Below are 12,021 nucleotides of genomic sequence, written 5' to 3' on the forward strand. Positions count from 1 at the left end.
AACATTTTTTTTAAAGTGTTTGCTGACACACCCGTATTTATGGCCTCTGCATGCAAGAGGCGATGTTTCCATCCCTAACGCGTAAATGTTGTAATAATTAGAAGAGTTTTTTTTTTGCTTTTTTTTTTTTGTCGCCAGTCGTTAGCATTGCTTACTGGAAAGAGAATCAATATTGTGACACATATCACTCAAGTGCTTTTCACGCGCCTTTGATAGAAGACTCTGCTGAAGGGGTCACTGAAGTCTGCAGGTTTTTTTCAGGGTCAAAAAAGCATGCAAAGTAACTTGAAGTGAGGTGAACAAACATCAACATATTCATTTTCTAGGCATAGGCTATCCATTTAGTTGGCTACCTCCTTCGCTTTAAAAAATATAATAAACTTTGGCTTGTATATATATATATATATATATATATATATATATATATATATATATATTTAAATATATTGTGTTTGTGCATGGTGTTCTCAGCGGAAAATTAAAAAAAAAAAACATTGAAGTCAGGAAACACGGATGAGGTGGCCGCCGCTGGTGCTTCTAATGCGCTTGTCCTCCTATTGTCAGGATTTGCCGAAATAAAGCGAAATTATAAATTAAAAGCCGTGCACGTCCGCGCCCACAACATAAGTGAAAAGTTAGAGGCAACGCAAACGAATCCTCAAATTATGTGGGTAACAGAACTCCGGTAATGACACTGCTGGGGGGGGGGGGGGGGGGGGGGGGGCTCTTTCTTTCGCAGTCTTGGTGAGGCCTATATTTTCCAACAAAGAAACGGCTTTGCGTTTTACCTTCTGAGCTTTATCGTTTGCCAGAACGAAGTTCTTGTCGACAGCCTGGATGGCTTTTCTGTTGAAGACAGCAGCCGGAGTTATCACGAAGCCGCCCTTCTATAGTCACTCAGTAACAACCGAAGTTCATTGTCTCTAAAGAAAGACAATACTCTCTTGATCACAGCTGTCGAAGGTGGCGCGTTCTTGGTGACGTCGTCTTCCGTTCTTGGTGACGCCGTCTTCGTTTCGGGAAAGAGCAGACAATATGAAATATGTTCTTACAGTGTGCTGTCTGTATAACCAAATGGAGCATTCCAGAATGAAGCCTCAATGCAGCGATCGCACGGGTTCCCAGCGACCGACTGCGCTTCATGCATGCATGTCCGCGCACAATGTTTCTCTTTCGCGCGTTTTCGCACCGTGCCGTGAGCTTTAGGCCGCAGCATATGAACATTTGACTGTACACAAGCAACCATTGTTGCGTGGACGCTATCAGAGCTGTTCAAAAATAATTTCGTTATAACTAGGGACTTCGACGCTATACGGCTACTCGTGATGTGCCATCGCGACGATTCAATCATTTTTTTTTCTTCTTCTAAATTCTTGGATGTTTCAATATCGTTATTTCTCAAGTTGCGTCGCACTGTATGTTGGTCGGTCTTCTCAGCGAGGAATTTCCCGGTGCTTCGCTTTGTTAATCCAGTACATTCATTGTTTGGTGCTCACACAAACATGAGCATATGCCATGCCTTTCTTTAATGTGCTTCTTACCGTTCCCTTTCCATTATGGTGAACTTGCCAGTATCTAGCATGAACAAGTTCATAGAGAAAATCGTCATGGCATTAACCGGGCAGCGCGCGCGGGCGAACTTCTCAGTGTGCGCTTTCTGCTACTCGCCGAACATCGCAGCCCCAACGCCATAGCACAAATCTCCCTCGCGGAAGTGCTTGCTACACACCCGAGTTGTAGATGGCTGCTTGCCGGTTCTAAGTTTCGCAATCCAAGGTACACGCAGATTCTTGGCCTGCGGGTACGTGTGAAGGCTGACACAGGGCTCCGTTGCGTACGTCCGGCGCTGCGGCACCGAGCCGTGGCCTACCATTTTGGACGCATTCAAAGGCAGCCACTACCTATTATAGTGCTTTCAAGTGTTGTCAAGCGGACACCCGAGGCGGGAAGACATCCCCACTTAATCAGAACCGGAAGGAAGGTGGGACTTTAAACTTTCGTTTTCAGCTCCCTTCGGCGCTTCCGAGCAGACGTCACACCACGTCACGCCGACGGTGGCGCCAGCTTTTCCAGTGGTGGAGCTCGCCCACAATAGCTACCGTAGCAACAAATGCACCAAACTAACCTAGGGCATGGCTTCCATCGAGGAAGGAAAAAAAAAAAAAAAAAAAAAAACTCCATGATGGCTTCATAGCCGCGCCAGCCACGCATTCTGTGCTGCCAGCTCGGCTAGGGACGAACGGAGCAAACGACGTTCTCCCCTGTAGTACCTAGGCGAAGACAGATCTCAAGGACCAAAAGTCCGCCCATTTCCGTCTCGCAACCACAGCTCCTCACGCATGTGCAAGAAAGAGCGGTTAAATACAATTTAGATCTTGTCGTCGTTTACCCAGAGCATCCTTGACTAACCTGCTTGCCTTGATCGGCTCAATCGGCTATTGTGGTTAAGTGGGAAAACCATTATGAAAGTCAATGGTCAGTTTTTTAAATGGGCATCACAGCTACGAATAGAACAAACCTTTTTCACGGGCAAGGAATGAAGAGGAGAAAGTGACCATAGAAAAAGAAAAAAAAATTCACGCAGAAACTCCTCTGGGAGTTGTCTAAGCATGCGTATAGCATTTTGCAACTTACTCATCTCCACGAAGCCAGGTGTCATTATCAATGTTATGAAACTTGATCCGACCAGTATAAACGACAGCGCTGCTGCGACTCGAACTGCTGCGGACGGCGACGCAAGGGGAATTGATAAACGCACGCAAACTACTGCAGGTAGCGGCGCCAGGTGCGCTGATGACATTCCGATCATTATATAAGCCGTTATTGCTCTTTAGCGCCTTGTCCATCCGCGTCGAACTATTATGAACCGTACTCCGGCGGCGGCGGCGTATCATAGCCACGTAGTCCACGTAGCGTGGACCCTATCTTGAAAGCGATCTGCGATGGGGACAAAGTGCGCCGAGTGCTGATAGCTTCGTCCGCGCTGTGTTCTCGCCGCTTAGTTTGCGTTGAAGCGAGAGACAGCACGAAGGTCAATTCGTTCGCTGCTTCAGGCCCTATTTTGAAAGCGATCGTCTTACGTGACGGACGGGTCTCCTCGTTGGGTATGCATAGAAATGCTTACGCATTTAAAACCGCGGTAACTGCTAAAGGTGTGGGGTAGGAGTAGCAATTCGCCATTCTCTTCTTCTCGCTGGAGAGGATGAACATGGGACGACACGAGCGAATGCGCGCGAAACATCCAAAATGTGGGGGTGCACAGAACTCTACAAAACTGCGTCAACGGCGTGGAGAAAGCCCTTCCTTGAGAATAAGGCGCCGAATTACGGAGGAGTGGAGTCTCCCTTTTGGTTGTAGATCATACTCCTGAGTCCTCACAGCACGCCTTCCCCTCCAAAGACACAATTCCCTTCCCCCTTCAGATAGCCATTCTTTGCAAGATGAAATCTTTCAGTCAATCCGCATTTCATTCTTTTGCTTTCTTTTCCTTTTTCTTGTGGGGTGAAATAAAGATGTGTGTGCGTTGTGAACGTGCAGCTTGCATCTGTGCGCAAGTTCTTTAATTCATATGTCACTCCCTAGCTTCCATTAAATTGTCTTTGACTCTGTGGATAGCTCACCGGAAATCCGTTGACTGCCAAGGTATATTCCGTCATGGGTGCTTGAAGAATGAATAATAAACATTGCGCTAGCATTGAGAATTTATTTATAGCACGCAAGGCAGCACGCACTTGAAAATAATATTATATCGAAATGTGGGCGTGAAGATACAGATCAATACTTTTTTTTAAATGTCGTGCTAAAGGTAGCACAGCCTTGTGGAATGACTATATTCTCTCACAGCTAAGTACCACTGCTGCCGGCTGCACGTATTCGAAGGATTGACGCCGTGCCCGATTCGACGTTAGATGGGGCCGTGAATGAGCTAGGCCACATCCTCATGATTAATTAATTAAATTATGGTGTTTTACGTGCCAAAACCACGCTATGATTATGAGGCACGCCGTAGTGGGGGACTCCGGAGTAATATGGACCACCTGGGGTTCTTTAACGTGCACCTAAATCTAAGCACACGGATGTTTTCGCATTTCGCTCCCATCGAAATGCGGCCGCTGTGGCTGGAATTCGATCCTGCGACCTCGTGCTTAGCAGCCCAACACCATAGCCACTAAGCAACCACGTAGGGTCCCACATGATGGCGGGCGCCCTTGGAAAAGTGGTTTATAGTATGGTGGCTACAGAAGGGGTATGCAGTGTGACGGGTGCGCGCGCGCGCGCGTTGTGTGTGTCAAATCAAGGTTGGGGCCAATATATCCCCCCCCCCCCCCCGCCCCCCTATTTTCTTTGATTTTCATGTGGGTCCCAACTAGTCCAATTCAGAGACCAATTGGGTGTTCAAAAAACAATTCGTCCTATTGGACCTGTGGGATTTCTCCAATGGGTGTCCCATTCGTTCCGATTGGAAATTTCCAACTGGTTTGAGCATTTTTTTTTTACTGGGATGTTGTAATTTCAAATTAAATTATGTAGTTTTATGTGCAGTTTTATGTCGTAGCGGGGGCTCCGGAATAATTTTGACCACCTGGGGTTCTTTTACGTGCAGACAATGTATGGTAGACGAGCATTTTTACATTCCATCCCCATCATTTCATTTCCTTAAAGACCCCGTAGTAGGGGTATTACATCTCTGAAAGTCAGCAGCACCAGTTTACACCAGTTTCTTTTTCACAGCGCTTTCTTTCTTTTCTGCATGATATTTTGGCGCACACGGAAACACAGATGCGGCTGACTGATCGTGCGGTATTTCCACAACTTCACCACTGATCATGCGGTGATAAGTGCTTTCGATGAACGCTGCTTCGAAGTGATGTCTACAAACGACGCAGCCATGAGTTCTGTGTATCTCCGTTTTATATTATGGGCCGACTTCGGTCGCAAAGCATCCTTCGGAGCTCGAAAAACATCACTTTATTACTTTTTTTTTGCACGCAATTTGTACTTATTTTTTCAGCCGCGTACAAAACACGTGCCTGCTTTCTAAAGCATGACGCTGCTACACCTCACTTCTGCGTCACACAACAAAGTAACGCGTTCAGTAAACGGTGCACATCGCGAATACCGCCAACACATAGCACGCTGGCGCGCTGGCTCAACGTGCGCACGGCCGCCGCGCTCGGGACCCTACGCCCTACTAGGTCCCGACGACGGCAGCGCCCCCGAGCAGCCCTGGCGGCGGTCAAAATTGTCATCGCATTTTATTGCGATAGCAATTATGTGGACAATCCAAGCGCATTCCTACCATCGCCGTAATCGTGGACGTCGCTGCGAGGATTTGTGTAAAGTCCAAACACGGTAACATCGTCGCCGCGTGCCGTACGCTGTATGTGCGAGAGAAAGCTTGCGAGGGTCAGCCGATCATCGCGGCTCAATCTCGCGCGCGTGAGGGAGAAAGGCGGGGCGGAAGCGCCTGAGGCACAGGGAGGGGGGGCGTTCTACTCAGGCGGCGGCTGCTTACGGCCCCGGCCGGCCGCCGTATCTTGAAAGCGATCTGCGATAAGAACAAAGTGCAACTAGTTCCGGTAGCTTCGTATGCGCTGCGCTTTCGACGTTTAGTTCACTTTGAAGCGAGTGACGGCACGAAGGTCAATTCGCTCGCTGCTGCTACCGCGCCTCCGCACTCCAGCGTTTTGACAGCCAGTTTCCACGGTTATAGAGCGAGATGTGTTCATGTTTACCTGTGCACGCGTGACACCGTGCTTGATAATTTAGTAAGCGGTGTTTACAAGTTTATACGGCCGATAAAACTACTATCCTTAGTTCGTATAGTATAGTCTTCTAATTTGCTATCGCAATCGATGCTTCGCCTTTCGGGCGAAACAGCGACATTTTTTTTTTTTTGTGTGTGTGTGTGCGCTCCTCTCCCACGGCGCTCACACTGCCCCTTCTAACCACCATAATAAGGGCTACGAAATCATAACTTGTAATGAATGGTGTCATAATGGAATGCTATAAAAACACGGCTTGCTGTGCCCACCGGGTACCGCGCCGGCGCCGCGACATGTATTTTGACGCACTGTCAGAGAATTCATGAATTTTTGTTAATTAGTCAATTATGCATTTCGATTTCTCGTGCGGCTAATATCCACCGCTTCGAGTAATCCAGCTCAAGGACTACAATTACGCTTTCTGCCACAAGCGACTTAAAAAAAAATTCTGTATGATCTAAACACACACACACGCCCACTCGCGCACACACCCACCCACACACAACGTATTAGCGACGGCGGCCGCCCGACAGCAAAGAGCACTTACGAAAGAAAAGTGTTTTGAATTCGGGTCGGGCATGGCCCGCTTTCTCTTAGCGTAGAGCCCGGGCCGGGCCGCCAAACTAGCTAATACGCCAGCGTGCTATAGCTAATACGTGCCGTGCATGGGCGAAGCGGACGCGCCAAGCTAGCGATAAAACGTATACCTTTCTAAAAATTCAGAGCCCTTCCACTACTGTGAAGATGGTAGACAGTGAAGCTGTGCCTATGGTGAGTCTGCTTTAGTGAATATTGCTATAGTGAATTTATATATTATCATTATTGATTATATTGAGCGTCTTCGGCATGTTCGTCAAATAGCAAGGACACCGGCGTCTTGTTTTCGCCCGGCGCGATGGCCAAGTAGTGCGTTTGCTGCGCCAAGTTCGCCCCATCGTCATAGACTAGCGTATGAGCCACAGCGTTCATATATCCGCAGCACACTGCACGGCAGCGTCAGGATCCTGTGAGATCTCTCCCGCTCCTGCTCTCGGCGGCTCATATATCCACATATCCAACGCAGGTATGAGCCACACGTGATTTCTTTCTTACTTTCCTTCTTTATTTTTTCCTTCCTTCTTTCTTTCCTCCTTATGCCTGGCTCATACCGGTATATCCAATGCGGGTATGCGCCACACGTGATTTTATTATCTTAATCGTGACGTAACTGATGAGCGTGTGATGTTATTGATGTCATGACCTATCAGTCATGTTAGTCATCCGTTTTGACACCTGTGCTAAGGCACAACTGGCGGGAAACCGCCACGCGCATGTAGCCGAAATGCCAATGATGATAGTTTTTTTCTACACGCGGACACCATCCTGGGGGAACTAGCCCTTAACAGCTTCGCTGTAAAATGCAAGCACTCCAAAACAGGTGTTACGATAATAGCCGTAATGCCTGTAGGCATTACGGTAATTATCGTAACATAGCTGTTTTTGTGTGTGAGCACACTGTTTTCTTTCTATAGCAAGAAAACAGTGTGCTCACGTCTAAACGCACGTCGTATTCCACGCTTTTTATTTGTGCCACGCACTTTTCGAAGTGCGGCACTGCTGATTTCTTCCATCACGAAATATGTGATTAGCGGCGCACAGTCAGCACCACAAACCAAACAGCTTCATTTGAAGTATTCTCGATCGTTAATGTTGCTAATCCTTCGGTATCCACAAAAGAGCAAGCGGGGCTCGAGATCCAAGCCGCTCTCGGCAAGCATAGAGTTTCATACATTACGGGCAATGCGCCGACAAGGGAACACAGGGAATATGCTCGATCTGGCCGCAGTGGCGCTGCCGCGTTTGGGAGCGCTGGGGCCGCCATATACAAGCGCACGAGAGCAACTGGCGCCTTTGTGTGTGTTTCTTTTTCTTTTCTTTTTTTGTAGCGTTAGCTACACTGGCCTAGCCAAGCCCGTTTCGCGCGGCACATCAAGAGCCGCGCTGCGCATGCGCAAGGATCAGTGATGTCACACGGCTTGCGCACCGGAGCCACCGCAGCAGGCACCTCTCGCGCACTCCGCCGCCGCCGCCGCGACCCACCGCCGCCGGTCTGCGCATTCCAGAGGAGTGACGTCGTAGCCGTGGTAGACGCGCTGGCGCCGGCGCGCTCGCTGTGCAGTCGCCGTCTGACACGGCGCTGGAGCCGCTGCGCTTCTGACTGGCGTTTGCCAGTGTGGTATAGCCATGGAGAAGGAGAGCGCAAATGCTGCTCAACAGCGCAGAAGAACGGAGAAGCTTGACTCATCGGATCCCGAAGTAGTTGCCTGGCAATTAGCGGTTGAGCGTAGGAGGAATGAACAGAAGAAGGCTAAACGTGCTGCGGAGACACTGGAGCAAAGGGACGAACGTCTAGCAAAGCGGCGTCGCCAGGAGGCTGAGCGACGTGCCCGACCACCCCTGCAGCAACAACAAAACGCCGTCGATGACGTCAAGGCTCGCCGATCGACTGAATATACTGTGAAACTCAGCGAAAGCGCCAGTGCGACTCGGACCTTCAGCTGAACCTTTGCTAATGCTACGTATATCCTGGCATAGCCGAGCTAAGCCACACACAGTTTTTTTTTTATTAAAGACATTTATACCACCACCACCACCGCGTGACACGTATGCTGATTACAGAGGCGAGCCGTAGCAGGGTGCAGATGTGTTTTCATTTTGGTAATGCGCCGTGTCGCTGATGACGCCGTTACAGAATTATTTCTGCCAAGTTCTGCGTCGAGATGCTGAATTGACAGCATGTTGCACGCTATAGGCACCCTGCAATGCAGTTTGGCTGTACATGTCGCGCCACCTAGCAGCGGCGGTGAGCACCCGCGAGTAGGCCCTTACTGCCATTTCACCTTGGTCCGTATGGCGCTCAGGCCTGCCTGAAAGCTTCCTTTTCAGAGTTTTCAATGGATTCACCGCGACCACTCGGCAGCTCCTCCGTGAGAAGTGTGAACAAAAATAACATGCGCATATACTGCTGCTTTAGGTATTTTCACAACCGCGAAGGGGATGTCGGCATCAAATTGTGCCGCTTCCCTTCAAGGCTGTGGGGAGGAACCCGGTGGCTGAAGGTGGATCGTCGTGGTTGGGGCCGTCAAGTAAGAGTCGCTCTTGCGAATTTCTGTTGAACTATGACGCAAACGCAAAATTAAAAAATAAAAAAAACACAAGGCAGCATCCATGAAAACGCACAATAAAGCGACAACTGCATAAACACGCGTGATCTGATTCCCGCTGCTGTAAATTGGTTTGGATAATTGGTGAGCTATTCGCGCTCCAAAACAAATGCGCAGTGGTTGTTATGTGTCAAATCTAGCTTCGTAAGCGCTCCGCGTTGGACCTTTGTACGCACTGTAATTCTTGTTGTGCATTAATAAGCCAACGTGCAGCTCCTTTCTGCGCCTGGATCAAGACGCGACTGCTGAAACCGGGCTCATTCATGCCGACGTTTTCTCGCGTTTAGAACAACAGAACTAAGGCTGGAGTGCACCGCAGCACACATCGAGTATTCGCAAAATAGCACTTCTCTCGCGCACGCTAGCACACATTTGTTCAGGTGTTGCTTAGTGTCAGCTGATTGCTCTCTGTTATGTTTCAGCGATGATGACCTCTCACACTGGAGCCCGAATGACAACACCAGAATATGCTCGAGGCACTTTGTCAACGGAGAATAAAGCGCCATAAAGAATAATTCAAGTTACCTTCCAACTCGCCAAAACCTCGACAAATGTGATAAGCAAGGCACGCTCGAAGTATACTGAAGATACAAATGAAAGTTGAAAAACGTCTACGGCCGTATTTGCCCCCTTAAGCGGAATCAATTATTTATTTGTTCACTTACTTTGAGTTCGACGTCGTAAACGTGCTTTATTTGTCGTGACAAGAACTTTGCTGCGATGCCCGTCCTCTTTACTCTTTTGACACGATATACATGGTTGTTGTCGTAAAGTTGACGTCCTCTCTCGAGTGTCGGTGGTCGAAAATGGGCTTCAATGTTTTCAATTGCTTTAAAAACTACAGTTTAGAACGCCCGACTTGTTTCAAATGAGCGCCGCAGAAGCATGCCTTCGTAGAAGTGGCCGCCTCGGTGTTTCGCGGAACTGACACGGCGGCGCTGACGGCTGAGCCGATCGCTGCGCCGCCTGACCATTGAAGGGAGCCTATAGTGACACTATCACACGAAAGCGTGCAAAACGGATCTCGCAAATGTCCACAGATGATGGCGTGTTTATGCAGAATACACAGACGCCCACCATCGCGATCGGCGCCCTCAATTTGCATACGACGTCTAGCGAAATGGAATGGACTTGTGTCATTTCTCATCTATGATTGTCGTTTTTAACGTGTCGTGTTGTGCGCTATTAACATTGTTATCGACTTCGACTTTTAAATTGGTGATTATAGTGACGTGTTCCAGTCCGTGCGTGCATGGCCATGGTCGCGCCAATATGAAAATTTTATCGCGAAGTATTTTTGCTGTTGGTTTCGTGTGTTTAGTAAATATCCAGTAGGATGATAGTTTATTTACAGGAAAGGCAGAGAGGTCAGCCATATCTGAAGTATATTACTCTGTATGTGTATTTCCTATTCTAGTGCGATTCGCAAAAATGGCCGTCGGACAATTGTGACAGCAAAGGCAGCATACCAATGATAAACACTTATAAATGATGAAAATCTTTGTGAATCGGACCCCTGAGTGCACTCATTTCAAAAAAAAAAAAAAAATTGCAGGATGCTTAAGCTTCGCCTTTAACAGTGGAACGCGATAGCGTTATCGGGACCCGTTCGCATCGCATTTTTCTTTGAGTCGGTTTCACTGCAACACAGAACGTGGGAAAGCCAGCTTACAAAGACCAAGCTTACACCGATCCCCTTAAAGGGACACTAAAGCGAAACAGGAAGTTCAGCTGGAATAAAAGAGGGACCTTCAGGAATGCATGCAGTTTTTGTTGGGTGCAAAAGTATGAGTTATTAGCGGAGAATTTCGTAAACAAAGACCAAATATCTCTTCGTCAATTTCTCTCACCCCAGATTTGGCGCTGAAGCAGTGTCGTCACAGATTTCATTGCTCTCAGCGAATCAGAATGCGCCATGATACGTCACCGCTTGCGTAAACGGCCGAGGCGCTGGATGCACCATGGCTGCATGCATGGTCGCTGCGTTTGCGTTCGCCGCGATGGATACCGTTGCTGCCGCTGAACCTTGCAACGAAGAGCTCGCCAGGGAAGCAGGACTGCATTTCAGCGATATTCAGTGAAACGGAGCGCGAAATGATCCTTCGTGCTCGAGCGGTAGGTGTTTCCGCGTGCGATGGCAGTGAGCCGCAGGCCTCGCCGGCGGAAGGCGTGTGTCCGGTCCGCCAGGCGACGATGTTCCCGACAGAACAAGCGTAGAAAATTGCGCACGTACTCGGTATGGTTATTTAGTGGCTTTATTTAATGACATTCAGCACTCACCGAGCCGCCAGTTTGCTGCTGCAGGGGCACCGTTAGGGGGTTTTAATGAAGGCCGCATTGAGGGAACAGCTGCTCGAGAAAGGACTGGCCTCTGGGGCACACCAAGATACTTTCCGAGGGCAGGATTATACACATAATCCGAGCGCGAGAAATGCAGAGAGCACACCATCGGTTTCTCTGGCTCTTTTGCCGTTTTATCATCGGCAGAGCACTGAGCCATTGCGAACGCCGGGGAGCCGGGGCTCACCGCGCGGCACCACATGAAAGGACACAATCGAGTCAACACTGCCGCTGCCCCTGAGCAAGCGCCTTGGGCCATTTATACAGCCCTCAACACTACACCCACGAGGCATTCTCTGGCTGTTTCCCGCGAAATCAACATTTTTCGAGCCACGCAACACGCAACCAAACACTGTAGAGCGGAACAGGCGCGCGCGATGATGCATGGACCAAAAACGAAACTACGAAACTATCACGACCGGATGTATCGCCATGCCATTTTTTCTTATTTAATTTTGCGCTAAACTTGTACTTCCTCGCTTGAAACGGTTTAAAAAGTTGGCAAATGTTGTTTATGTACGTTTAAGGTGTATTTCATTTTGCGTTTTAACAGCGATAAATCGCTCTCGACCAATAGCGACCGGCCTGCGTTTGTAATCTCCGACGTCACGAGCGTGTAGTGCGGGAAATTCGAAGGGGCGTCAGCACCTATCCTTCAGTTTTTCGCTATTTTCTCGCTTATTAAACATCTGTTCGCCGTAAGAATGGTATGA

The sequence above is a fragment of the Dermacentor silvarum genome, chromosome 1, assembly GCF_013339745.2.
Source record: "Dermacentor silvarum isolate Dsil-2018 chromosome 1, BIME_Dsil_1.4, whole genome shotgun sequence".
Lineage (NCBI taxonomy): Eukaryota > Metazoa > Arthropoda > Arachnida > Ixodida > Ixodidae > Dermacentor > Dermacentor silvarum.